Genomic DNA, 23,750 nt, shown 5'->3' with positions numbered 1-23,750 from the left:
TGTCTTTGCTGATCTCCTCCTACCTGCTCGAATAATACTAACCCAGTATTTCTGCCGGTGACTGCTCCGGTATCGATACGACTGTCCCACTACCCATGCAGTTGTGTGTGTGCCAGGCAGAAGCCAGACAGAAACTCTTCGTGTGAGATATCGGCCATAATTAAAAGCCCTGGAGAATCCCAGCAAGCAAGCAGTTACGACAGAGCGTGCGTCTTGTCCCTGACTTCATTTCAGTGAAAAAGGCAGGCCCCCAAGCAACTTAAACGTGCTCCGCAGTGATTGTAAGCTTGCTTTTTAAAAGCATCCAATACATTTTAACAGTAAGTATTTGGAAACACCTGACACCGAAGACCTGAGTCCCCTTCCCCTCATATCACTTTTATATTGAAACAGTACCAGTGGCGGCACGAAATTCCTCCTTGCTGACGCCAGTGTAAGCCAGAGCAGGACCCGTCTCCCCACTTTGTGGGCAGCAAACCCGACAATACAGCTCTTGACAAAAGACAGCAAATCTGAAAGCTGTGGAACACAGGAAGAGGACTTTTCCCATCACTTTAAAGCTAACCTATACTGACACCGGCTTTTTTGTCCCTGAATGGAAAGATCCAAGCAAGAAAAGCCCCAGCTGAAACAAAACAATGCTGCTGAGCTCCAAGCACTCCTTCCTACAAGCACTGGAAATACAAGGGGGGGAAGCAGCCCTGCCTGGAGAGCTGCAGGGCTCGCAGCTGGTGAGGCTACGAGCTAAGCATGCAGCACACTGCCGGCACGAGGGCAACCACACCAGCTCCAGTGCTGCCACAGGGGAGGGCAGAGAGGGCAAAGGAGGATCTGGAAAACCAGGGGCTCCTGCAGACTCCCGCCTTCAGCTTTATGGATCACACTGACCTTCAACAGCTCCGTGCTGAAAGTGTAAATGTGGCTTCAAGCAAAAAAATAAAAAAAAAATTGCCTCCTGAACAACTGCAGGCTGAGGCCAGGCACAGAAGGAAGATCAGGTCCGGATTGCCCCTGGCTGAAAGGAAGCCAAACACAATGCAGCCGATTCACAGCATTTTCTTTATCGCAGTGCTAAGAGCAGCCAGACAATGCTTTCCAACACAGACCACAGCAATTCATCATGAAGAGACGGAGTTAGCAGGAAACACTCCCATTATCTCTGCTACGAAAAGGAAGCAGCGAGGAGAATGACTAAAAGGTGACAGACAGATTTTATGAGGCCAGACTTGAGCCACGCTCTGGGCTGACCATCTTTTCCATACCAGAAAAAAAAGTGATAGGCTTCAGCTGCACAGCTCTTACAAAACAGGAGTCAGAGTTGCTGCACTGTGGCTCTTCAAGAGAAAACAAACCAAGACAAAATGAAAATATTTCAATAGCAATTGTGCTGCGCCAGATCCCCAGGCTGTGTAAATCGGGGGAGTTTTGTGGCCTCCTTAATGGAGCAATGTTGACTTAGAGCTGCGAGCATAGGGCCAGGTGTCCGGCAAGTAAAAGGGAGGTATCTCAGACCTGCGAGGCTATAGGGAAGAGGTGGAGGAGAACATGAACCATGGTGCTTTCTGGCAGTAATTTGGTCTGCATTACGAAAGTAGGCTTCGAAATGGTTGCTGCCTACAAGCTCCGAACACAGAAGAGTTTATAAACACAAAAGCCCAGATGGAAAAGATTTGAAAGGTTTGGGAGGGTAACAAGGGAAGGAATAAACAAATATCTCTGAAATGAAGTAAGGAAGCACTTAAAATGGCAGAAGGCTAGATGGCCTGTACAGACTCTGTGGTGCCTCGGAAAGGTACAAAACCTTTAACATCCCACGGCTGTGCACAAATACTGAATTCCCCTACAGGGCATAAACACAGGCTGCTCTTACCAGCTGCCAGCAATAAATACTATTGCCCAACCGTTAGCAATCAGTCATTACTGCACCCAGAAGTACTAGGAGCTGTACAAACACGTAGTAAGTAATTGCCCCCGCCTCAAAAAGCATACTGGGATTCTGGCTCAAGCAGCCACTTGGACCCAGACACATTTGCTATGGAGCAACAGACCATGCCAGCTAATGTCTGAGTGAAACAGAGAAAACTAAACAGCATCACATTTTATGTCTTCCCCTTGATCAAGTCAGCTCATTCAGCACCTTTCCCAGCAAAATTCATCTTCCACTGCAGTCAACTCTTCATCTGTAGGGGAATATATAAACACTGCTATTAATGACTTCTCCCCTGCACAGCTCACAGCGCATAACTGGAGACACCAGTGATGGGATTGCAGTAAGGACGATTAGGTTTTTTATAATGAGCAGTTTCACATCTGGTTAAAAGTGGAGGTGACAAGACAATAAAAAAGTGATTTCCAAAGCTGCTCACCAATGGATTCTGCAGCCTCCTGTGGGAGCAGGGCTGAGCTGATACCGTGTCTGTCTGTAAATCCCACATAAAGTGTCCTGACTGTAAGCCTCACTGCCAACAACTGCAGGCAAGGACATGGCTGATGCCTCTGCCTCTCTTTCCAGGGCTGCCGATGTTGCTGGACTCTTTGAGGGAAAAGATCAGCTGCTGACAGCCCGCAGCTCCTACCCAAGGCAAACAGAGCAGGCAAAAACCTTGAGTCAGCCCAGGGAGAGAAGTAATTTAAACCAGCAAAAGGAGTGCCACAGATCACCTTCCTCAGAGAAAGACGCAGCAAAGACCAGGGCGAGCTGGATGCTAGGCTGGGTTACATCCCAGCTGTGGATTTGTCCAAGGTCGGCTGTTTGCTCCCCGATGGCCTCAGGCAGTACGGCATGACCCAGTCCCAGCCTGCGCACAGAACCACCTCTGCCAACACCGTCCGAGTCACAGGCAGTCGATGAGCTTGGGAAGCAACAGCAAAGGTTTTCCTCCCTGCTCTGCTGCTGTCTGGAAGGCTGTCTCTGAAGCAGCGCGCAGTCTGGAGGAAATGAAGTCAAGGACCGCAGCACTGAAACGGCACTCGCAATAAGCAAAGGTGGGAATTAAATGAGACGGAGGTCACTCTAATGCACAGGGGGAAACTATTAGGTTCTGCTGACGTTTATTTCCCACAACAGCCCAGCAAGGTAACTGTGCCAACGAACAGGTTTATGACTGTAAGCAGCACAAAGAAAGCACATTCCTCTTAGCACGGCTTTGCAATCTTCTGAGAGCACCATCTTTTTGTCCCCCAGACTCCTTCACCTCACCATCACCTGCCTCAAACCAACCTCTTCTCATGCACAAAGGGTCATACTGGTTTATTTACTCTGTGGCAGAAGAAAACCTGCAAGTTTTAGCTAGGTCCCATGTTTCCAGACACTGGTCGGTCATGTGAAATTAGGACAGTTGCTCTGCAGAAGACCGTAGCCTGTTGATGGTACCGCCTTCCCCCAGTTACTCTGAGTATGAAGTGTTTCCTGTACCGTATGTATTTTTTGCTTTGCCTGCAAAGCCTTTCCTGTATGGTTACTGCTCATCATCCAGCTTAGCAGCAGGGCTGGGAAAAAAAACACAACAATCAATAAACCATGATATCTGGGTGATAGTATCTGACTGGAATTTTTAGAAGTTTCCCTCTGTACCCATTGATCTCAGGACTGCCCTGCCCTGCAGGTGGCTGAGGAAGATGACTGCAGATACAAATGCCTAGTATTTCTCTGCTGCCAGGCACTCACTTTTCACTGGTGCAAGGAGCTTTTCAGGATGAAGATTTTCACCACTAAGACACCTCTGTATTTCCCTGGCAGCTCAAAGGTATTTCCCAGTAAGCATTACTGTAATCTGCACCTCTGCCATGGCCCTCTTATATTGCCAATACGAGGCAAACAAAAACACAGGCCAGCCGCCAGTCTGGAAGAGAAAAAAGTCTTACACACTTTATTTAAAAATAAACTACAGCCGTGACTCACAAGTCATGACTTTTCAGCCAACATACTTCCCAATTCTTGGTTTCTTACCTGTGAATACACAGGAACAGGCAAAGCAACGCAATGTCTTTCCGCTGTACCTCCGCTCACAAAGGCACGATCACAAACGCGTGGCATATTTGACGCTCGCTTGCAAGGAGTTCTGGAGGCTGTGTGCAGACCAAGACTTGTTCTGCGTGTGACTTTGTAGCAGTTCAACCATCTAAGTTAGCAGCACTATTTGCTGATGTACTTCTGCCAGTACAACGAAAAGTGTGGATGGAGTCACAGCCAAATAAAGGTGCTCTATACTGGAAGAGCTTGTTCTCCTTTCCCACAGGGGAAAAAGCTGCGCTGGTATAAGCGTGTTCATACTGGCAGACCTGCATTTGTACGTGGGGAGGGTTACAGCAGTGTTGCAGAACTGTAGGTAAAAGCAGTACAACCTGTAAGCAGGCAAGACCCAATCTCACAGGGGATTTGCTACTCTGATCTTGAATTCACTCGTCAAATTCCTACTTCTACAAGCAATCTAGACACAAGGCTGAATCAGGCTGATTGGGTTTTAGCTCAACAAAATCCACCAGAAGTCCATACAGGCTGCCAACAAGGAATAGCGGCAGCGTAAGGCGAGGCACGCTTCCATGTGGGCTCTCACTAATGCTAGTTATCCCTAAGGGACTCCAGCCCCTTAGACAGGTGATAAGTTACCCAAGTTGTTTAGCAGCAGAGGGTAGTGAAATGGCCAACCTCACTGTATCAAAACAAATTCCTGAAAATGTCAATTTATGAAGCTAATCAACGGATGCCGCTGCCACAGCTGTTTCTAGCAGAATTCAGACCTCAAGGGAGTGGAGCGCTTGTGTTTCTGAGCAGACAGAAATGCAAATAAGGTATTCAGGTACTTATAAATCCATCACAGGCGATTCCTGCCAGTCAACAGTTCTCAAGGCATAAGGCTACAAATGTTCAAAGAACCCACTGCATTTGCATGAGACTGCAGCCAGCCTCAGAGGCAGGGCAATGGAAACAAAGAAAGGAGAGGAGGGGAATGAAGAGCAAGGGGAGAAAAGGAGGGCAGGTAAAAAGCACAGCCTGGAAGGACTAAGGGAATAGTCTACACGAGGGGAGATTTTAAAGAGCCACCGGGAGCCCCGAAGGCTGGGATAGGCTTTGGGAAGGAGGAGGAAAAGACACTCACCGTGGTGCTCACTGTCGCAGCCAGCAACCCTCTCCTCTGCCACGCGACGCCTGCGCTCGGGGCAGCCGTCCCTTCCCCAAACCCTTGCACTAGGCGCACGCAGAGGCTTTCCAGCCCGCTCCCACACGCACCGCTCCTCCGAGCTGCGGATCAGCGCAGGACCCGGGGCTGGCACCCGCATGCCGAGCCTCTGCTCCGGGGGCACATGGCAATGCAGCACGCCTCCCACATGCTGCCGGCACGCCGTCTACGCACCCAACCCTGGCTCGAAAAAACAGAGCGACTCCCTAAGCGTGGTGGCTGCGGAAGAAAATCCTCAAAATAAGCACAGCGCGATTCGACCCAGCGATACGAGCAAAGAGAAGCTGGAACAATAGCCCTGAGGGGTGTGATCTGCCAGTATTCGCCAGGGGAAGTTTAAAATGCAATGCCAGTTGAGACAATTATTTAGTTGTCAGCGCTGTTAACAGTTTCATTGCTGATCAAAGCAGCAGGGCAGCACAGAGGGAATTAGAGCCACTCGGAGCCACTTACCAAAATGGGCCAGCAATACACAATCTGCAACTCTACTTCTGTCATATAATCCCTCCCACCTTTTCTCTTTCTTTTTAGAGGCTCCTTGGCATACAGAATCGCTGTGCAATAATAACAATAATAAAAGAATCAGTTCACCCTTTTCTGTAATTAATCTGTAAGGGACAAAGTAAACACCTGCAACAGTGTAGGGGCAGCAGTGGTGGAAATCCTTCCGTGCATGGCTCAGATATACCCACGCTGGACAAAGGTTTCTCAGCCACTCCAGCATCATTTTGGAAGCCACGCAGAAGGTGCCACGCAGAGGCAGGTTTGCCAAGCACAGGCACAGCCAGCAGATGCTAGCACAGAACTGCTGCTTCGGCTTTAAGAAGAGTCAGATAGATGTTGCTAGTTACAGTATCCCATAGCGATTGTACACATATTTCAGTAGGCAAGCATGTTTAATTACAGCTCTGCTTCTGCATGTATCATTCAGATCCTGGAAAATCTCCAACTGTTCTCCTTTCTTGGGTTTTCCCGATATTGCTAAATTAAGTAATAAGCAAAACTCACAAACCTCAGCCAAGGCTTGCCCCCCAAGGCTCTTTGCTTTGTGGCTGTTCTTCCCAGGCTGTGCTCTGCCCTGGCCTTTGCAGCAAAGGGAGGGCTTTGAAAATAACATATATATATCTGTCGGTGCCACCAGCTGTAGTGTAGCAGCCGATGTCTTTTTGTATACAGTCTTCTAGTGACTTGTCTGGTTTTGTGTCAGATCAGATTCCTCTGAGACATCTGGCATTATGTGACTGAAAGCAATATGAACTAAAAAGCTTTGGGAGAACTCCCACTTTTTGCGTTGATTTCTCATGAATAAGTGATATCCAAAACAGTGGAAAATTAAGATGACAGTGATAATAGTAACAATAAGAAGCTAGCATTTCCAAGGTGTTTTACACCTTCAAAGCACTGTGCAAACAAGGATTAAAATGCATGCACCAACACCACCCCCTGCACTTGACAGTCCATTGCTTGATGAAGGCGCAGCATCTGCTGAGATGTGAAGATCTTTTATTAAATCAGAAATTTCAGCTACCAGAGACACTGTCACAGTGGGGAACTGCTGAAATCTTCGTGGGAGGCAATGCTCACATGTCAGGCCCGGATCCTATTGCCACTGTGGGGCCCCGTGTGAGGAGTGATGCCGAGACCAAGGGACCACAGCAAGTTTGGGGTCTGGGAGGCAGCGTGTACACAAGGGTGTTTCTCTCTCTTTCCAATGGTTATAAAAGAAATCCCATGTGGGTGGGTAATGTGGGCCCAAAAGAAAAACTGGGATGAATTTGAAGAGAAAGGCTCATGAGCAGATGGCAGCACAAGGAGTATGAGGTCTCAGAGGAGACAAGGGGATGCAGGCGGGCTCTTGGCTGTGAAGGGCACCCTGAGGACAGGCAAAGGCTACAGGGGATTTCTGAGGGCACTCCAGACAAGACGCTACCAGGAAGAGTTTTGCCCAGGAAAAAGATCTGATGGTGTCTCAAGGTCCCTTCTGGCCCTATGTTTCCCTGGGTTCCTAGTTCCCCCCTTCCCACTAGCTGGCCCTACAAAGACAGGTCAGCCTTTCAGCACTTGCTAGGGTTGTTTGGCATTGGCAGCAATGCCAGCAAATGCAACTGTCCCGCGGCCGGTTCCCTCCAAGAGCTGGGGGATTTCTTAAGTGGAAGATGCGGAGGCAGCTCCTAGCGACCCCTTCTCCCTACCAAGCTGCTGAATGTCAGCGCAGCCTGCAGTTCTGGACCGTGCTCTGCCCTTGGCAGCCACAAGAGCCGCTGGCTCTGCTCAAGGAGCAACAAAAGGCAGAGAGGGAAACTGCCGCTGCATCGTTACTGGGCGATGTTACATCTACCTCTGCCATCTCGGCCACACCATAACAACAGGAAATCCTCAACTTTGTTCCCAAAAGGGAGCTATTCTACCTTCCTTCTGAGATGTCCTGCCTCTTCCTTATGCAGCCCAGTGCAGGATCAACTCGTTTCTGCTGAACTGGTATGTGACTGCTCTCTTCAGAGCTCGTCCCGCTCGGCTGGACTGGGGTCAGCGGTGGCTTGCTTGGGGTGAGTGCTGACAGGATCAGTCTTAACGCTTCTTGATTTTAAAGAGACTTGCTTGAAAGCCTTTTTCCACGTGCCCAGTGATCACATCCCCACTGTTTCTTTCTTTGTTTATGCCCAGTTTCTGCTGAGCAACAGCTTCCTTCCTGTACTTGGAAAAGCATGCCTGGGTCGCAAAGCTTATGTCAGGTGATTTTCACTAGAAGTTTGGCTGAACTGTTTGCCTTTCTAAAAAAGCAGAAAACGCATCTTCATCTTCAAAAAACAGGACAACAGTCACATGATCACCATGAAATGCTGTTAGAGAAAGGCCAAGTAGCACACGCAGCTGTGTGCTGCTAAATTAACAACATAAATACAGATTTTAGAGCACACTGCCACACTTAAAATCCCCCCAACTTATGATGCTTGCAACAAATCAATGGTCTGATCAATTGACGACTCGAAAACAACCAAGCTGCAGCCTGGATGATGTCAGTAAGTTCAGCTCCCTGCAGCAGCTCATGCTCCAGCAGCGAAGGTGCTTTCAAAGACATCACAAATTGGGAAGAGCTCGTTAACCAGTCCAGGAAAATCCCAGTACACTCCCACCTCGAGGTCTACGCCAGTGCTTTTCCCTTGTGCCCAATTTGCTCAGCCCCAGCCACAAGCCCAGGTCACACAAAGCGCAGCTTCTTCCTATGACCCAAGCAGCTAAGGCCCAGGGGCATCTCCCTTTGAGTCTTCTGATTTCCTGGGGAAAAAAAAAGGCACACCTTTTCCCTTCAAATTCCTCTGAATCACAGGGAGGGCAGGCAGCTCTTAACCCTCCTCTAGCTGGATGAGAAGCATACTAAAGCCCCAGCGCCAGCCCAGCCTCCTGCAGTGGCTCTGGCAGGGATGGTTGGGCACGGCCGAGCCCACCGGGCCTCCCCTGATCGTACAGTCTCCACAGGGTATTTCTAGCTCGAAAAACCCAACCAACCAGAAATAACTTATCTTTTTCATTCCTTTTTTCTGGCCTGGAATCCTCTTGAAATATCACTGAGGTGAAAGAGATCTGAGCTTCGTGTTTTCCTGTGCTCACAGAGCGCAGACACACATATTGACACAAAAGGAACGTGACTGGCTCTGCGGTGCTGCCTTCCCATTAAGCAAGAAGCAGAGGAGACGGAGGAAGAATTGCTTTCTGCTTTATGCCCGGCCATGCCTTCCCATTGCTTCCAGGCATTAACTGCACATTTCCACAACTGCATGACTGCGAGGACATGGGCAAGCCCTTAGTTTGTAGTAAGCAGCAGGTTAAAACATTTAATAGCCAAAATTCTGATCAAGCAAAAACTTGTGACTTTGAGTCCATCTTCTCAAACGTTCTTAAGATTTTCTTCATGCTGTACCTTCTCACGCTATTTTCAAACTAAAGCCAGTTTTTTAACAAACACACTTTGATCATCTGTGCTCTTAAACTGCATTCAAGATGCTCTGTAAAGAGGGCCAAGTCTTAACCAGCTCCCTATCGTTCCATAAAAAAATACTGTAGAAACAAAGACTTCAAATTTCCAAGTAATATATGGTATTACTGCTGTGGTTTAAGACAATTCCACAGACAGTGCGAGTGGCTTTGCCTAGACAGCTCCCAAACCAATCTCCTGCTGTTCCCCTAATTAATTCCCCATACGCATCTCAAGCCTCTCTTATATATTAAGTGGCTGTCACAGTTTTTATTTGACATTTGGATCTTTCGAGACAACAAGGTGTGAGACAGAGGCCACAGAAACCCAGTGAAGTTCTGCCAACATCTTCAGTGGTAATGGCGTTTCAGGCGAGGGGTACTGCTCATCTTCTCTCGGTTGGGTACAGTAACAGCCTGCTCCCTCGGTTTCTCCGAAGTCACTCCTCATATGCAGCAGCACTGAGGAAATCAGCATGTGGGGCAGGGAGGGCGCCTTGGGCTGACTGAGCCCTGGCTGGCGAAGGAGCTCCTGACACCAAACCCCTCCTTGCTTCACAGCTGAGGTAGCCATGAGTCAGGTTGGAGGGAGAAGGCTGGAGATATGCCAACTTTCCTTTACACTAGCAGTCCTGCATGCTAAAGGGTGCTTTTTGCCCAAATATCCCCCTTTTCGGTTCATAAATTATTAGGGCCATGGGAAGCGGGTTAGTGATGGTACTGAAGTATGCTTGCTGCTTTACATGAAGCGCAGTCTTGATGGGATGTTGTTTTTCACCAGCAACGCAGCAATGCTGCCGCTATCATCTGTTTAGCTTATGTACAGAAAGAAACCTTTCTAAACCACAGCACCCTCATTCCTGAAGCTCAACACCATCAGGAATAGCCCAGAACCAGGCCTGCTCCATGACTGTAGTCCTCTGAAAGGATGCGAATTGAGAACTTGGCCAATTTACAGTGTTAATGTCTATTATACAACACAGGACTGTGCCTGCCACCACCTCTACCAGTGCATGTGAGGCTTTGCTGTTTCACTACAGAGATGACTTTTGGGGGAGCCAAATCTTCCTGCTTTCACAGGGACTCTGCTGTACCTAAGCAGTGAAATATTGCAGGAATGGGGTAGAAAAGCGATACAAGGACAGGGATTATGCACTAGTAGCAATGAAAGGGAATGATCAGAATGGTACGATTTTACAGATTCAGACACGCTTGAAGATGCCCTTTTTTAAAAAACAAACAAAAACCAAACAGAATCACTGCCAGTATTTCTTGCAGTTCAAAGAATGCTGGATCCCAAAGTCACAGAGACACGCGAGGACAACTAGCCAGAAAACATCTGAAAACATGAGCTATCAGGAAATAATCGAGAAGCCTGAAATGGCAGCAATCAGGGAGAACCGAGGGCAGCAAGAATATATTCACCATCTGTCCCTCCAGGCAAATTACTCTTCCTCAGGATGTTTCTGGCTAACAGGCTCATCTTGGAAATATCTTTTTTCGCATATTCCGTGTCTGTTTCTGGGAACACAAGGACAAATAAGCCTGTCAGAAAGTAGGAGTAGGTCTGGACCTCTGTGGCTTAGTTTAGGAGAAAATGCAACCCTTTTTCCAAATATGCGATTAGGTCTCACGATCCAGGAAGAAGTGAGAACACAGGCAGCGTGTGTTTATAAATCTGGCCACATCTGATCGCTGTTTCCAAACTCTCCATTAACAACTTGGTGAACGTCCAGCAAAAGGAGGTTTTCCAGGGCTAGGACACTGAGGAAACGCTGCTGTTGAAACATGCACTATTGTAATGATATTCCCCAGTGACACGATGCAGCTGAGACAGGATTTGTGCTTGCTGCCCAGTCAGCCTGAGCCGCTACCCCACCGCCAATAAATGGCAGCATTTGGTTTTGGGGGAGTTGTTCTTTCTCTCGGTTTATTTCAATGCACAAAACCTGCAAGGAGAAGACTTTTCTTGAGCGCAGACAGCAAAGCTGCAGAGAAGAAAAACAGGACAGTGCTTGCCTTTGCAAAGTAAAAGCCACCACAGGCCTGGGAACCAAGATGCAATTTTTACTCCCTTTGAAGATGAGGGCCGAGGCTATTGGGTCCCAGCTGGGAGCCCTGGATGAGGGCAGGATGAGGGCGCTGCTCACGCAGACACTAGCAAGCACAACAGGAGCTTTATATTGAAAAAGGTGCTACAGGGCAGAGTAAACTTTCTAAACACGCTGAGGTATTGTTCTTGAGCGCAGCTCTGAACTGCTTGGGGTAACTTCAGTTACCTAAAGAAGGGAGGAAAAAAAATCACACATGAGTTTTACGCATAGCGTGAGAAAAAGGCCAGCAAAAGCGATGAAGAGGAAATTGTTTTTTCTCATTTTTCTCATTGCAAGAGCCGAACCCCCACTGACTTCTGCTATTAAGAGAGAACAAAGAAGTGCTGTATATTAAATTGTAACCCCATCTACAGCTTCGGTGCGTTTTCGGATTCACACGTAGCGCTTGATGCCAACAAGTTTTGGTCTAAGTACTTCATTATTCTGGTAAGAAACAAGATCCCGGATGATGAAATGGCAGCAAAACAGAAAAAAAGAAGGAAAAAAAAGAAAGATTTTCTTGATAAGATTTATTCAGACTTTGCAATTTCCAGAAAAAGACAAGTTTGTCCAACTCCTCAGAAACTCAGCTTTCACTGCTTTAGGAGGAAATTCTTCAATCAGAGGGTGGTGAGGCACTGGCACAGGTTGCCCAGAGAAGCTATGGATGCCCCATTGCTGGAGGTGTTCAAGGCCAGGCTGGATGAGGCCCTGGGCAACCTGATCTAGTGAGTGGCATCGCTGCCCATAGCAGGGGGGCTTGAATGGGGTGATCTGTAAGGTCCCTTCCAACCCAAGACATTATATGAATGCTCAGATCTTGTCTTGTTTTATCAGAGAACGTGGTAGACTGGAGTTCTGATGCCACCTAACGTGATTTTGATACTCGTTTACAGAAACAAAAAGCCATACTTCAGACTACTCATGTAACTTGTTCAATGGTCAGTTTTTCCAGCACAGCCAGTACTGACTAGATGAATGCACTGGGCACTTACATTACACAGCGCATTAAGCCTAATTTGCATTAACTGTAACTGCTTAAAGATGACTTAATTAACTGGAACTACATGAGGATACCGTGCTTCATTAAAATAGAAAGGAAAGGAAAGGAAGGAACACAAACAAAAAGCAAACAGCCTAATTTCTTCCAGCACTCGTGTTTTCGTTACGGCCTTTCACAGACAAACACTGTGTACAGGAGCTTAAAGCAAAGGCAGACCCGTGAGCCTGCACACGAGGCAATAGATGTGTCAGCCTCTTTTGAATCCAGCCTTAAGCAACCAGAGTTGGAAAGAGCCAGTTCTGCTCCCTTTTCATGAACCCTTTTCCTTTAAAGTTTTCAGATCTACATGGTTTTGCTTTTAAAAAAACAGTTCCCCAAAAGAAAAAGATGTTATAGCAAGGGTAAGAAAGCTAATAATGGAGCCAGATGCAGTGAGGAACAACACTGAGGGAGTCAAAAACCTTCATAAGGTCACTTTAAATACCCTTATCTCCGCTGGTAAAGAACATACCAGACATCAGGAGCCAGACCCACAGCTGGTAAACCAGCTTTGATGCAAGTGAGGCCACTGACACCATGTCTTTTTTTCATTTAGCAGAGAGCAAATCTGTTTGAGAAGACAACCGTGAGGCTCCAGGCTGCCTTTGAAGAGCTAACATACCCTTTGATGCTACAGATAGCTGGATATCGTGTTTTGCTGGCTTCTGGTTTTAAATGGGGCTCTGTGGTTAACCAGAGCGGCTGCACAGCAAGGAGAGAATGACTTGCAACTGAAGAGGAACGCCAGCGCCTGCACTCCAGCCAGGAGAATGCCATACATGCGGGAGGCTCAGGGGTACAGCACGTGGCAGCCAACTGAGAGCAAAGACTGTAGGGTTCAAACCCTTCCATTTAGAAAACAACCTTTATTTTCCACTTTTCCTTGAAAGGGTGGACACCCAAAGGAAGGACCTCAGGCCCCAGATCCGCTCTCCACATCAAAGGGCTTGTTTCTAAATCTAAAGCAAATGAGGGTGTTCAGAAGAAATGTTTGACAGTATGTGCCATTTTTAAAATGGTAAAGCACCATGGTTGTCAAAGGGTTTTCTCTGAAGCCACGCCTGTCGCAGTCACTGCAATCCATTTCTGCAGCTGTGCGACTCAGACTGCTTGAGGCCAAGTCCCCAGACTTGTTCCCTCGGTGGCCCAGTGACAGCATGGACAAGAAGGAGAGATCAGCTGGAGAGGGCAGAGAACCAGGACTGACATGGCTTCTGGAACATCCTCTTGTACAAAAACAGACTGAATATATAATTGAATGGAAAATATAGAGTGTGATCTGCAATCCTATAGCTGGAACACAGCTGTGGAGGAAAGGAAACACAACCATCCTTTCTCTGCAGCTCCCTGCAGCACTCAGCAGGTGACCACAAGTGGAGGACAAGATCTCTGCAGCCTGCATACCCAGTCCTGGCCCGCTGTTTCACAGCTTTTAGGAGTGGACTGACTTCATGGACTACCATTATTTGCTCGAGGATCTGGCAACAGGAGAGAGTGCAAGCAAAGTGCTCACCCAGGACAGGCAATCAAGTAGTAAGACAAGCCAAGTGTGTGTTTAATCCCCTCAAATCAGGCTTCAAATGCTGAGTTCTCAGCTGGTGAGCCCTGAGTCAGGAGTTCCAGGGGTGTTAAATGGCCCTGGGGAAGCTGAATGTGGTCCGGGAGGGCCAGATGCACATTATGAGCAGAAAGAGCAGTGAACACCCATGGCTGCTTTGCAGGAGCACAGCGTCAAGGCGGTGCCTGGGGACAGCCAGCCCGGCCAGCACATGGGGTTCTGTGCTGCCCGCACCCAGCCCACACAGATCCGTGGGCAGGGCCTGCTGGGCTCACTCCATCACACTCCTCAGGGACACGGCCTTCCTCGCCCTGCCAAGAGCCAAAAGCTGGCATTAACAGCACAACAGAGGTATTACTGTACAGATGAAGCCGGATAAAAAGTACGCAGGAATTAGTTTTGGCTTAGATCTACGACTACTTGATGGCATCCACCATACTCTAATTGTTCAGTGACAGAAGGACTCCATGTAATTAAACAGGACTGCACACACAGACAGAGTCACAGTACTAATTTTTGCAGAAAGGCAGCAAGATCAACCCACAATGTTATGCTGTGGCAACGATATCTTAACCAATTGCTATTTCAAGACACTGTCACTGGAAGAGATTTATACCCCTACCATACCCCTACCCCTGTGCCTGCCCATGCAATTAGTCTGCCTTTGTGCAAAATATTAATGGAGAGAATTTATAATAAAAATATTCACAGAAAAAAATGATTTATGTAGATACTTTACTTCTAACAGAAGAAAAACGCCAAGACTGAGAAAGTTTAGTGCTATACTTTATGCATAAAAAGTACCAAAAATTTCAAATTAGTGCCTCTGTACTCTTACATATCTTACGTACCAATTTTGTGCCTATAAACAAAAGATCATTGCTATTTAATGAGAAAGGCAATAGTAAACTTTGGCTTGTGGTGTGCAGAGAGGCACTGTTTAGCTTATGAACATACATAAAAAGGAACTTTGAAGTGACAGAATCAAACCAGAAAAAAAATCACAACTGTAAAAATGTATCCCTCATAAGAGCTTAATGTCAGCTTGTAGGTTCCTCCAGGAAACTAAACTGGGAAATCCCCCTACCATGAGCCTCCAGATGGAGGAGCGCTACAGAGACAGGAGGGAACTACAGGCAGCTTCTAGTGGCTCCTAAAAGCTTCCTCAGCCAGGCAGGATGGAGAAACCCAGTCATGCAAACTGCAAAGAAAGTGAACCAAAGTGAACATACAGCCTGTGCCTTTCAAGAGGAACACTTCACTGGAGCTACTCAGTATGACTGAGGATTTTGCCCCAAACGTTGACTGCTCTGGATTATGCCACATGAGATTTAAGTGAAACATTTTGCATTTGTTTCACAGTTCTATGTTATAAAAATTAAACCTGACTGAACTATGAATAGCACTAGGCGTTCACTTTCCCTAAGGAGGGCTGTGGCTAAGTTTCTGCTAGCTCAAGCAACAGGTTGCTGGGAATAATCTGTCTCCTTCTGGGAGCACGGCACAGTGACCTTCCAGTCACCCAGCTGGCAAAAGATCCTCAGCAGTCAGTGAGCTGCTGCTACATTTAAGACCACTATCTGGTCTTGTATGAAGCCACTGCTAGGATTTTCACGATGAGAAGAGGTCTTCCCTGTTCTTTCCTCAACTCACCTCACAGTCCTTACATGACATTTGCACAAAACAGAACTCCAGCTTCAAAAATAAAAGCCTGTTGTCTTGGCATCTCATCAAGCCTGTGCACTGAGCTTGCTCTTCTCAAAGCAGAATAAAAATTCACAGCAACCCTTCTTGATCAGAGCACTCAACTAACAAAACCGGGCATCTTCAAAGCAAGAAAAACAATGTTAATTATAAATTGAGTTTCCTCCAAAGAGAATAGCGCATCAGGTATCTGAGAGCAATTTATTTAATCCTTCACCAGATCCAAGGTACGTACGGCACTTCAACAAAAGCAGAAAAACACATCAGGATGACTACAGGAGTACTTGCACAAAGCATCAGGGCTCAGGACCCTACCCTGGTGAAGGCTGGAAGCACAGTGCTCCAAAGAATCCACACAGGTTTTTTTTCCAGAAGAGCCCAAGTACATGCAATTAAGCTGCCAGCAGAGAGGTGGCTCTGAAGCTGCCACAATGGGGCACTGCTCCGTTGACATCATGATTCATTTACAGCAGGAAGTCCCTTTTACAAATATTTCCCAAATAAATTGGTGATCCCATTGGAAACGCTCTAGTGCAACAGAAATCTTGTTTAATAGAGACCAAACTCTGATCATATCTCCCACACAGTGAGTAATGCCATACTCCACAAATAGTCTAATTTGAATGGGTGGTCATGATGAGTAAGGCACTACTCAGGGAGAAAAGGTGAAAAAATCTGTTTCTTCCTGGTTATCACAAAGAGATGGCCACCTATTATTGCAGAGATGAGACTAGCAGTATGTAGGGAACTGACTCATGTTTACATTTGCCTTATCTTTAGAAAGGCTGTTAGTAATACTGAGAAAGGAGAGAGTGGATTTTTACCTTGTGTACAGCGCGGACTCAGTGTCTTTAAGCAGGGAATGCAACTCCTGTGCTCTGTGCTTTATGTGATTTAAATGACAGATACACAGACAAATGCTGAGTACATGACAACTGCTACAAGTGTTTCCTGATGAAGATACTGAGTCAGTAAGTTTCAAATATCTAAAATGGGCACTTGCCATGTTAATAATCCACCGTGGAGCCAGTGCTTTCTGCTGTCCTCCCACCAAACAACAGACCAGGTCCTGCTCTAAGGAGCCCACTTATCCGCTGCCCTACACTGTGCCCTGGGGTGGTCTGACAACAGCACAAGTATTCTGTGTAAATGCCCATAAACAGGTTGAATGCATTTATCACAGAGGTGACAAACAGCATCATTTTGCAGGGAAGTAAATTTTTTTTGCATGTGCTATCCTAAATATATCTATTAGCCTAGTACTATGCAGCAGAAGTGTAAGCATTTGAATGAAGTGAAATCCTGCAATGCTTCCCAAATTTCTTCTCAGAATGACAGTACTGATGTTTCCAGAAGTAATGTGAATTCAAGAACAAAACCAAACACTTTGTTTATCTTTGTAATATTTAAAGAGAATAAATATTTCCCACTTCTGCTTCTCCCTCAGCTTCATTCTGGCCACTTGAGTTTGTTTGCACCTTAAGTGCAACCACTAGGAGGGAGGTTCAGCCAGCTCACTCAGCACTGAGTACCTAGTACCCTGAGTACCTAGATGGCCACACACATGCAACACCCTGTCATTTAGTCACGTAGATCTGATGGTCTTGGGGATATCACAGTGGATTAGAAGTTAAAAATAGAAAAACCCACACCTTCTGCATTTTTGTCTTCCAGCCCATGCTTAACTGCACAAACTTGTAGGGCGGGGACTTTCACTCTTCCTGTTGGGCAGTGTGGGCACAAACACATTGCATTTCTGGTCTTGTGAGAAGTCTTGATGTGCTGTCAGGCTTGTTTACCAGCGAAGTAGGCTTGTTTATGAGGGGAGTTATTCTAAAACTGGCAGCCTTGGGCAGATGCTTTTCATTTGGAAGAGTGACTTTTTCCAAGCTGTGTTCACCACCCAAGCGACCAGCCAGGTAGGAATTCTTTGCAATCATTTTCCAGATGTGGTGGGCTTTCTCGATGAAGGCAAACTAAGGTGTGCCAGCAGCTCAGCTCTATTTCCCAGCTTCCTTCCTCCTACCTGAAACTGTCATGCACCGCACAGCAGAAGGCATTACACCGAAGGCCCTTTCTTTACACTCACCCTGTTCCTTGGCAGCAAGCCATGTCCCCAGCTCTCAGACTGATCCATCCACAAATAAAGCTATAAATCTCAGACTGAAAAGGGAGAACCGTTACACAAGATAAAGAGTTGAAACTATCAGTACATGGAGTAGAAAGGACTAAGGAGGCACCTCACGCCTGGAGAAAAAGCATGAAGACAACCAATGGAAAGCAAGCAGCAGCCCAAATCCTGCCCTTCGCCTTTCTTCTCTGGCTCTCTGCTGTGCAAGGCCCTGACAAACAACGCCAGCAGAAGGGAAACTAGCGAGCAAAAAGACCACTGCTCCTGCCTGCAGGGAGACCATGGCACCAGCAAAAACGATACCGAGGCTTTCCAAACAGCCAGCTGCCAGGAGCAGGCGACGGCAGCAGCACTAACACACATACATTGAGAACAAACCCAGCTATGCACCAGAACACACAGGCCTAATTCTGGTAACAACTAATGGCAAATTCAACCCCAGAGCACTTTAAAGCAGCCTTATTGCTGCTTTATGGTTGCTATAAATCATGCCCCACCTGCAACAGACTCTGGAGAACTGTACATCCAGTAAGTATCCCAGCAGTGCTTTTCTCCTCTTCCAGGAGGATCCAAAGATGTGATCCAAAATCACTACCTCTGTCTCTCTCTGGCTCTCCAGCACCAGGCTAATTACAGTCTTTACCCTCAGGAGTACTACCAAAACTCTGATCACCAGCCAGTCATCACGCAGATGCAGCTGTCCCACAAGGTTTCCATTTGGTAGGCACATGGCAACAAAGAGCAGCTGATCCCTGTTTCACCCAAATGCTTCCTTCAAACAGGGCAATCTCTGCTCTGTTCCATAACAGCTGCCAATACCTGCACAAAGCCACAAGGGTATTCAGCAGAGCACAGCCTATTTGTTGGGCTTTCTGAAGCTTTCTCACTTACTGGCGTCTTTAATCTACTGTAATCTACTGCACCTTGCAGGGAAGGCTAATTAACCATAGTTACAGTGCTTTTTTAATAAGGGCCGTCAAGAGAAAGCAAGTTACCACTTAAGGCAACATTCATTATGGAGAAATGAGAGAGACAGAAGAACGGTATGTGAAATGGTTAGTTTATAATGAATTTGTTATCTTACCATCCCAGGCTGGAAGAGAGCTCGAATCCTGCACTACATTTTTTCCTCATTTTTCTGTCTAAAGCAACACAGTATACCCAGGTCATGTCTGGCAGGTATTTCTCCAACTTGCTTTTCAAGACCTCCAGTGAGGAAAAGTGCACAGCTTTTCCTTCACAGCTTCTTGCGGTGATTCATCATCTCGACTGTTACATGGTTTTTCCTAATGCTTAATCTGACTCATTTATTTACACTGAGAACACGAGTGCCATGGGCAGCAGTAGACAAACTTATTAACATCGCTACAACAGCTTATAATTAGAGTTACCCAAAACTTCCCAGCAAAGGACTGCTACTCAACTGAATTTCAACAATTTGTGCTGAAATTCACTGATCTCAGTCACCTTAGGGCCTGCTCAAAAGATATTTCAGCCAGATATAATCAGTGATTTCTGTGAATGAGTTGAGATGTTGTGGTTTTTGCATGCTAGCAAGAGATCTTCCCTTTGAAAGCTTTAGGTTACACTCCAGCTTTCCATCCCACCACTGAAGGGGCTCAGGAGTCCACTGCTGGCACAGCCACTTCGAGGCAGGGGGTGAAGGAAGGTAAAATCCAGAGCAGCTGAACCTAGCTCAGCAGATCCCAAACAAGCCACCAACAGCTCAAACACCTGCAGGTGGGACAAGAGGCTCATCTTCCACACTGAGCCTTCCCTACTGCTAACACAGAACACCAAGGCAAGGCCCTGAGGGCATATTGAGTTCAGGTGGAGTAAGGTACCAGGGAAGATGTGATCAGAGCTACGTCTTCAAGACCACAGCCTAGGACCCGATGCCATTCACTCCCAGCCCAGTGGCAAATCCCCTAATAATCTCAGCAGAGCACAAGCTGGCTCCCAGTACTTGCAATCTGTGCTCCCACCAGTCCTGTGATCCTTCCAGTTCAAAAGATAAGGTACACTGGCAAGGCAGGGCAGCAGAAAAGCATACGCACAGCTTTGAATATTGTCATCTGTCTGCAAATAAATTGAGTACTGCAGTCCTGAGCACTGCCATGCACCCTTCGTGGGTACAGAGTTCAAGAAATGAACAGATCAATCAAGCTGAAGGCATAATACGCTCCAACCTGCAGCTGTGAACCCCATCTCGCAGATGCCTGGCATACCCCATTAAGTCCCCCTCTCTCATTACCCCTTCCCATCACAGGGTACTGAATGGACTGCCCCAGGCACACTGCCTGGAGGGTCAGCCAGCACAGCAGCCTGAGCTTCTCGCAGCTGGAGCAGGGGAAGGGGCAGGGATTGCATCACCATTTTTCAAAGCAACCACCGAGGAGAAAGTTCTCAATTTGCTGTCACTCAGCAAATAAACAAGTAAAACCTTAAATAGGCTAGCAGCAACTTTGGGGATAGATAAGATTCAGGTACAACACGTGGATCTCTTTGTGGTGTAATGAAACAATATAAAGGAAGTAAACAGAGAAAGATAAACAAGATCACTATAGAAACCCAGTACCTGGAGTTCATCATTCATCTTGCCTGCCTGTATAAAATGCTGCACGACAGTTTGCACCTTGAGGGGTTTCTAGCCAAGATACAGCATTTCAAGGGGGCACACAAATGATTTTATTAAACTGGGGCTAACCTCCACATCTTTTCTTCATTTCTGGTTTTACAGTGATGAATAACTTCAGTTCTGTGATCTTTCCTCTGAGTTTCATCCGTGTCTATACCTACAGCTGAATCTAACACGTTATGTATACAGGCCTCTGCATATGTTAAATTTTCCTTGTCTACTTTGCTCCTGCAGGAATGTTGAGTGACAGAAAAGAAACATACGCAGGCTGTGTCCAAGACAAAGGAGGGAGTCCCGTCAGATTGTTTTTCAAACTAAAACTCCCCAAGGTTAAAAAAACAAAACCCTCCAGGCTTTCCTGCCTCTAGTCACACCAGAGAACTTACTCGAGCATGGAAATGTTTGCAGAAGAGGGGCCTATTGCTAAGTTTCCCCCTTTGATTACAAACCGTAAGCTGACAGGGGCATCTACGTGCTGTTCTCACATACCCATAGCAGCATATCCTGGGGCACCTGGATGTGTGAGGGCTGAAGTAAGCACAGCTGTGTTTTGGCTCAGCCACATGCCCACTGAGACCATGCAGGACTCGTACCTCTGCCATCTGAAGAGCAGGAACATGGCTCATTAAAAATTTACACCCCCAGAACAACTTCCTACAGACAGTCCCAGGTGCCTGCCCTTGCTGAAAGCCATGCAAATTTTTGCAGACAAGTTTTCTGTATTTTTCAAATTTATAAATGCAAAAATGGGGGAAAGCGGCATTTTGTCACTTCAGAAACTCAAAAGTGATCACACATTTTGTTTTTCCAGTTCAGTAACTGTCCAGGTGAGCAAGCACAGGGGAAGTTGGAAGTAGCTTTTCGGCACTAATCATTCCAGTATCATTTTAAAGCTGGGGAAAAGCCTTTACTGGAATTTATCTTCCTCTTGAAAGCAAACGGACTTAATCCTGTAAGAGGCCTTCTCACATTTTCAACTCTTTTAGCATGTGCTCACCAATTTTAGCGCTGGCATTTTGATAACGGCCAGATATCCAAGCTTGCAATTTCCTAAACTAGCATCTTGTCAGCTCGGAGCTACACACAGAGGAAGCTGCAGAAGCAAAACTGCACGCTGCGCCACGCTATTTTTAAAGCGAGCAGATCAGAACCCACCACTTCTTCGTGGGGGAACTTCTCTGGTTTCAGAAGACACCAGAACCGAACAGAGGGAAATAGCCCCGTGCGTCACTGAAAGAGGTATTTTCCATGATTTTACAATTCATGTTTGTCATAGTCTGATAACTGTTATGCAGATTATGTAAGCTGATTTTAAAAGGAATGAGAAAATATGCAAAAAAAATTATGCAAAGCAGCCATTTTTCGTAAATAGCTGATCAGTAGGTATGTATTCATACAGAAATACCCTCAGCTAGCAATTCCCCAAACGCACCAACAGATCTGGATGGAAAGCAAAGCGAGAGCTCTCCAAGAAAGGCTGGCATTTCAGAAAGCAAGCTGACATTCCCACAGCCTTGCCTCGCACAGAATGACTAAACCTAAACAAACAGTATCTGCACACCATCAGACAAGAAAAATCCCTGCAAAAGGTACTGCTGTTCGATACACGACGGCTCTCCTAGAACAGCAGCAAGACCAACTTCAGGCTCGTTTTCAACATACTGCCTGAGACAAAGAGGTTCCTGCCAATGATGGAAGGTACTGGGAGGAAAAAGGCAGCTAAAACAAAGTGGATTCATTTCCCTAACTGCCTGTCCCACCCCTTGCAAGCAGCTGAGATTGCTCCACAGCATAATGAGCCCTACAAATGAAACGAGAACAGTTCTACATGCAGTGATCCCGATCCTCTTCTTGGGTAAGAGCTACTCTACAACCCCAAATGAAGACATGCAGGGCTGAGAGGAAGGTCAGGATACGGTTGCCATATATAAATACACACACGTGAGGACTGTGACTAACACCCAGCAACAGCAGTTTGGGCAGCAGCGGACAAGAAAAGCCTCCTTGGACTTCTCTGGCTTTCAACGCAGTTTTCTGGAGCAGCAGCACATGGTGACACCCAACCAAACAGCTCAGTCCAGAACACAGGCTGCCTGACCACGCAAGCAACTTTATTTGCTAACAAAAAGCCAAGTGACGTGGTGACCAGGAGCAGTTTTGCTGCCACGCAGCTTGGAAAATGTCTGAACTGATGAAGACAAAAGGGAAAACTGAAAACGAGAACCAGCGGTAAGCAGCATGCGTTATGGTACAGAGGAGTGGTAGGATGTTCAAACCAGGCCAGTCACACCAGCATGCCAGTCCTTCAAGCTCCCAATAAGCTTCAAATAGAGATTTCAGTCCAGGATTTTTTTTTATTTCCCATCGCAAGGCCACCATTCCAGACTAGTCTTTGGCTGTAGAGCTCCCCAGGTGGCTACTGTGTTTTATGACCCAGTTATCTTCAGTGGTCTGACAAGGCTCTTGGGATGGATTTGGCTGCAAGACACAGCTGGTCCTTCCCCCAGTCAGCCCTCCAAGTTTCAGGGTGATTTTTTGCTGCTTTCTGGCCTGCCAGCACTCTGCTGCTGCCTATGTTATGTAGCAGGTCTAGGCTACGACATGAACTCCCCAGGACAAGAGCCCAGACCACATCTCTCAGGTACAGACTTCACTTCCTTAGCAGGACAGTGACCAGGAAAAGCTGTGACACCAATTACAGTGCAGTCGCACACAAACATTGGGAAAAAAAAAACATGCTCTGGGAAAGTCTTGAAAACATCTGCTACTGCAAGTGACTTACTTTGTTTTTTTCCCCATTCAACACATGCAAGTGATTAAATAGACCCCTTTTGGTGCCCAGCTCGCTTCGTGACTTGAAACATTTTCTTTCCCGTTGATGTGGCTTTTTGATTTGGTTTGGATAAAGTGCAAAAAGGAAAGTCATTCACTTAGAATAGCAGAATTTGTTTTGCATGACTCATGCTGAACTCGAGACACCTCCATTTTGGTCCTGCAGCAGGACCAACTCTCTGCTTGCTAGCAGCTGTGACCTAGCAGTGTCTGGGACTGCTGTTTTCTACCCTTCATTCATCATCTCCTCCAAAAGGCCAGTGCTGTCAGCCCATCAGCTTTGCTGCAATAGAAAGGCAAACTAATAGGAGAACACACCAGCGATCTCACCGAGTCCATTCCTGGAGCACATCACGAGAGGACAAACTAACAATCTTCCCAGATGTATTAGGCTTATTGGACAATTCCCACCATTCTGAAGTTGTTTGCGTCTAATAACCAACTCAGCACGGCTCCCTTGGGGGCAAAACAATGCTCCCAACTCCTTTCCTCCTGTCCCCTTTGACACCCAACTCTGGTTGGTGCAGCCATGCAAATAAAATAAGCTCATTGAAGTACAGTGCATCTCTCCTTTTTTCTCATATACGAAGATGCATATAC

The 23,750-nt window shown here is 46.7% G+C and overlaps 1 protein-coding gene across 7 annotated transcripts in view; it reads right to left on the bottom strand.

Moving 5' to 3' along the window:
• OSBPL5 (oxysterol binding protein like 5) overlaps positions 1–23,750 on the bottom strand; it is a 170,491-nt gene that overhangs the window by 70,245 nt on the left and 76,496 nt on the right. The window contains exon 1 of one of the 7 annotated variants that reach the window (XM_066998918.1): positions 18,178–18,201. The exons of 5 other annotated variants lie outside the window; for them this stretch is intronic. The gene's annotated coding sequence lies outside the window, so the exon portion shown is untranslated. Of the gene's footprint in view, positions 1–5,099; positions 5,449–18,177; positions 18,202–23,750 lie in introns of those variants that run through there. One more of the 7 variants, XM_066998915.1, reaches the window with a different exon arrangement.

This window comes from Anser cygnoides, chromosome 5, assembly GCF_040182565.1.
Source record: "Anser cygnoides isolate HZ-2024a breed goose chromosome 5, Taihu_goose_T2T_genome, whole genome shotgun sequence".
NCBI classification, from domain to species: Eukaryota; Metazoa; Chordata; class Aves; order Anseriformes; family Anatidae; genus Anser; species Anser cygnoides.
This window is presented reverse-complemented; position numbering and strand designations above follow the sequence as displayed.